We start from the raw sequence: 6,000 nt of genomic DNA, 5'->3' as shown, positions 1-6,000 counted from the left end.
TGTTTCGGTTGAACCAAGGCAGTAAGACAAGTTCGTTGATAATTCACCTAGAGTACCAACTAAATAGGCCCACGAGGTAATATGTGCACATAGTTTGTATTGCACGAGTTTATGAGAAACGTTTATTGAATGCTAAACCAGTTTAGAGTATTTATTGAATATATCTTTTTCTAGAGCGTGCAGTATATGCGGACAGTTTCCCTATCACAGCATTCGGACCATAGCTATGTCTGTTGTATACTATCGGACAGAGAATGCGCTCCTTTGTAATGATGGCACCACTTCAGTTGAGACATTATGAACAGTTTTGTACATTGAGCACACCCTGTTAAGACTAGCAGTTTGCTTGTGTTTCTATTTACTAGATCGTTCAGTGATGGCGTATGTAAAGCAGAGAAATAAAAGAGATGTGCCACATCTGTCAAGTCTGTATATGCTAAGTATTGAGTATTAGTTTGTCCAATTACAGTTAGATCTCTGCCTTCCAAGATGATGTACTCAGAGTAAGGAGTATCAACCCAAGTGAGCTAAGGTGAGGTACATAGCAAGGTGAAGGTACAAGCTAAATGTCAGAGAAAACTAAGACAAATAAACAGCAATGTTACCTCAAAACAATTATGGAGAAAGAGCAAAGAATTACCCACCTAGAACACAAATTAGAGGAACTCCAAGACACTTTGGAAGTAGAGACTAGTGAAGCTGCAAGAGATGGAATTCTGCAACATATGCAAGAAATTCACGATGAAATTATAGAGCTCAGCATGTTTGCTGAGAGCAGTTTCAGAGAACCTCGTAGGAGACAGAGAGTTCGTAACCCCACGTCAAAGATGGTAGAATTTCAGGAAACAGAGATAGCGAAGAAAGAGAATCCACAGAGAAAGGCCGTCTCTGAAAATTACAGAGCCTGAAAATTAGCTACTAAATTTGCAGGTGCAACCCTAACGAGCAATTGTACTGCAGATACGCTTGAGAGTCTTAATATGTCACTGAACAGGAAGGGATGAAGTCATCAAAACATATATTATGAAGCTCTGCGTGACTTTTGTGTCCCAGAACAAGAAATGATGCGACAGACGACTCTTGTATCGCTATTACAAATCAATTACTCCAAGTGATCATAAACAAGAAAGACAATACCAGTGAAGAAAACTTTGATCAGCAACTATGTGACATGCTGCGACATGATTGCAATAGGTCCATATCAGTACAGAGCTATCAAAATATGATCGCATTTATCCTGACTCAAGTAGAGAAACGAGCGGAGGCAGCTGCTGAAATTACAGCCCCAGAAGTAGAGTTTGAAATGTGAAGAGTCAGAGATATTAAACAAGCAGAGATGGAAGAACTAGAGCATAAAAAGAACTCCTACATTACCGACAAGAGAACAAGGAAAGAGAGATGGAGCAAATGGAGAAAGAGAAAAATAAAGAGAAGGCCAGAGCAAGGTGCAGAGCGTATGACCAGTTATGTCAGGATTTCCACAGAGATGAAGATATTGAGAAGGACATTTTTACAAAATATAATAAATCTGTTGTGTTCACAAATGATAGCACACCACAGCTTACTGCACACCACTGAACGGATACTTCCTCCCTAGACTGCATTTTACAGAATAACATTTCAGTATAGTAGATTGCCACTGCCAGAGCCACCTATATTCAACAGGGACCCACTGCAGTATATTCAATGGAACATTGACTTCAAGGGTCTATAGGGAGCAAAGGTAGACAGCAGCAGAAAGAATGTACTATTTGAAGATGTATGTGGGAGGCGAAGCACAGAAAGCAGGAGAAGAATTTTCAACTGTAGCTCTCAGGAACCAAACACAGCCGCATGGAACTTGCTGAAGAAAGGTATAGCCATACTTCAAAGTACAGAAAGCTTTCAGTGACAAACTTTCCAAATGGCAGAAAATTGGCCCAAAGATTCAGCTGGTCTACAGAGTTTGCAGATTTCCTCAGAGCTTGCAAGGACGCAATTCCACACGTACCTGGACTGAAAATTCTGAACGACTGTGAAGAGAATCAGTGATTTTAAAGAAACTACCAGATTGGGCTTCTTCATATCGGAATTGTGAGGTGACACAAACACAAGACAGTTCTGGAAAGTATCCAAGCTTTGACGACTTCTTAAAGTTTGTAATAAAGGAAGCACGTATTGCTTGCAATCCAATTTCGTCGTTGTATGTCATGAAGGGATCAAGCTTTACAGAAAAGAAAGAATCCAGTGATAAGTGAAGAAGAGTCAGTAGTAAAAAAAAGGTACCGCATTCACAATAGAGGCCAGAGAAGTCAACAAAGAATCACCTGGTGTTATACAAACGTTGGACTCTAAAACACGTGCACAATAACCACAATTGTTTTGTAATAAGCCTCATCATCAATTCCGCACATGCCCAGAATTTGAGAGAGAATCGCTGAAAATAAGAAGAAAAATCAAGAAAAGAAAGTATGTTTCAGTTGTCTCAAGAGAGGACATAATTCAAGAGACTGTAGACGAAAGTTGACATGTGAATGTGTAAGAAAAGACAGTCAACAAGTCTTCTTGATGACTCCAAGGATCAAATTCTCCCAAAGAAACCAATGACACTTCAGAGGTATCAGCAGTGTCATGCAAAGCTGAGTTGGGAGGTGGCAAGTGTACCAGACTTCACAGGAAAGGGCTCATGAAAAGAAAGCTATTCCACGGAGGATATCCAGTCCCTCAATATCCTAGAATCACGCATACAACAGAGAGAAGATGGCCATTACGGTATGCCACTAGCATTTAAGTCTGCAAAACCATTGTAACAGAGAGACAACAAGAGAGCAGCAGCAACTTGCTGCAACATTGGAATAAGAAGTTCACCAAGGATTCAAAGTATATGCTAACTATTCAAGATTCATGGATGATCCTTGAGAAAGGTGATGCTGAGAAAACACACTCCAAAGTTACCGTAGAACTAGTCTGGTACATACTGCACCATGGTGTGTACCACCCTCACAAACCTGAGAAGATAAGAGTAGTGTTTGATCGTTCAGCACGCCATGGAGGGACTTCCTTGAATGATCATTTATTCACAGGGCCAGACTTGATAAACCATTTGATCGGTGTATTGTGCAGATTCAGGAAATATCCTATAGCAGTCACATGTGACATAAAGAAGTTGTTTCATCAATTCCTTGTACAAGACATAAATGGCATTTATCTAAGGTTTTTTATGATGGGAGAATGGTAACATCAACATTGAACCCCAAGAATATTGCCCTAAGGTTCATCTATTTGGAGCGCATCGTCTCCTGGATGTGCAATTCTTGCCACCTTGAATGGGCTTCCTCTTCGTGCTAGGGAGTCAATAACAGGTTACAGAAATGCATTCTGGGTAATAAGTCGACTATGAGCGGCCATCTTGTTCGTTCGTCTGCTGTGTGTGTGTGATGTGAACGTTATCGGGAAAATGGTTTTTACATATGAAGCAGCAGAATGTGGCCGGCTCTCATTCACTGAAACTGAAATATTTAAACAAACATCCAAGGATATCAGGTATTACATTGGTCAAATGGCCTCACAATCGCTTAGCTTTAGCTCGGTGGAAGAGGCTAATACGTCGAGAAGGTAGAAGTACTAAACGTTCAGAAAACGATTTAGACTTTGCTAGGGACGTCTTGAAAATCTCAAAACGTTCCAGACTTTGTTCACTGCATTTTGAAGAACAGATCGACGATGGAGGATTTGCAACAGGAGATCCAAAATATTTTTGCTTGGAATAATTTGGGTAAACCTCTACAAACGTGTTCAACATAAACACTGACCAACCAGGTTATCCAATTTCAAAAACAAATGATTCTTCGTCTGCCTGTTTAACACAGCCACCCTTAAACAGTCAATGCGGAAATATGAAATGTTACGATGTACCTGTCACGACTTCATATTTGGCAAGATAGCTGCGGTCGTATGTAAGTAAAACTAAATCGCTTTTCAAACGTAACAAAAAATGAGGTGCCCCAACACAATTCTGTGCAGTGAAGGGCTATCTCTCCATTGTGGTATGGGTAAATTTTAGTATAAACTCCCTGATTCAATACTACAAATTGCATGCCATCAAAGACCAGAAATGAAACCCGTAAGCTAAATCATGATAAAAAGTAAGCTCAGCAGATGACTTACAAGAAGACATGTTTTACAAAAATACATATGGGTCGCAAATCGTGATTTTGCGGTACCCTTCAAAACATGACCTTAACAGCTATTGAGTCCCTATATTTTTCCGTTAGAATTCCAATTCTTATTCTAGGGATCTCAAGGCTCCTGAAAAATACAGGTTTGTTATCAAGTGGGGTGGGGGTGCACGTGCCGACGGCCTAATAGATTGACAGGGATGCTTGCTGTATCAGCAAGACAAGGAGGCATAGAAAATTTTCAATATACGTCTAATCAAAATTATTTATAGAAAAATATTTAAAAAAGTAAATTTATAAAAATAGGAAGTCATCAACAGTTTATATAACTTTAAGGAGAAAATAACAATATGACTATGTGGAAACATTTAAACAGGAAGTTACAGGACCGTGGGCGCACAATAGGGGATTACTGATGACACAGCCAATTGTATACCCTTAGCGGGAGTTTTGAATTCTCAGAGCATCACTTTGAGCGTACGATAAATTTGAATAATCATGACCGGCACTTTCGGGACATATGCAAAGAGGGGTCCAATGGCTGTACAGGGAACACATTTTGAAACATATGCGTTTCTCCAAAAAAAACCCGGAACATTTGTTCAGTTTATTTTCAACTGAAGAGTAGTTGCTATATATTCACAAACATCATATGCAAGATCAGTACAACACCTAAAACATGGCAAAATCATTGTATGATGGGACCAAACACGGCATGTCCGATCAGTAGCGTGGCGTTTTTACATTTGCATAGAATTACGATAAGCCTGCTGTTATAGGGAAGTTCCTGTTTAAAGTTTTCTTTTAAAGCTGTGCATTAGTCCATTGCATACCAATAAAACGCTCATTCACGATATACCAGTATAGCAAAACGTGGAAGTTTAGTGACCTGAGACAATAATGCATGGTAATACTATTTTGACATTTACTTTCTTCTTCAGCACATTGCAATTAGTAAATAACATCCATAAATCTGTTTGATTTGCTTCATTGGAAGGAAACCGTAGTCATATTTTCTTCCGGTTCAAAATACTGTATTAGTCAATTACCAGAAAAATCGATTTAAAGTCATCCTATTCTATGACGTCAATTTTTTTACTAAAAACATGCATTTTTAAGGTCAGTATCTAAGCTTTCTAAAACTATAAGGTATATGGCATTTCAAGTCAGTTTACTTCATTAAGTAAAGAATGTTTGCCCTTACTTCTTGCTTTTGTACACCCCATATCAATACACGCAATTCAAAATTGACTCCAGAGAAGTAGTGTATTGTTAAATATATAATGTAACACTTATTTTCTTGTTTAATCTGTAGCAATAAATAATTTAAACACAAGACGCTGTCAAAATTTTGCTTCATAAAAAGTAAATCACATTGCTACATGGTATTTTGAGTAAAACATTTCAAAATTGTAAAAACAAAAAATCATTTTAAAGTCGTGCTATTCTATGTACACATATTTATTTTGCTTAAGTTGATGTTTCTCATTAGGAGCAGTATCTGAACTTTCCAAAAATGTAAGGTTTGTGCTATTTCATGCTAGTTTACTTAATGTAGGGGAGAATATATAACCCTACCCTCACCCGATATTCGTCATTTTTCGCAGTACATGCAAATCAAAAACCAGCCCAGAGAGGTGGTGCATCCCAAAATATCCAATGTTAACACCTTTTTTTCTTGTTCAGCAGATCATAAAGACCCAAAAAATACCAATGTAGTCGCGATGTTGGGGGTGCACGGTGGGTCCCTCCAGCCCACGGACTATAGCTGGTATGATAGCATTTTAGGCAATTATGAGCCCTTATCTTTATTGGAAAACTACTCTGACCCCTTTTATTGAGC

The sequence above is a fragment of the Ptychodera flava genome, unplaced genomic scaffold (genome assembly GCF_041260155.1).
Source record: "Ptychodera flava strain L36383 unplaced genomic scaffold, AS_Pfla_20210202 Scaffold_28__1_contigs__length_4768798_pilon, whole genome shotgun sequence".
NCBI lineage: Eukaryota > Metazoa > Hemichordata > Enteropneusta > Ptychoderidae > Ptychodera > Ptychodera flava.
This window is presented reverse-complemented; position numbering follows the sequence as displayed.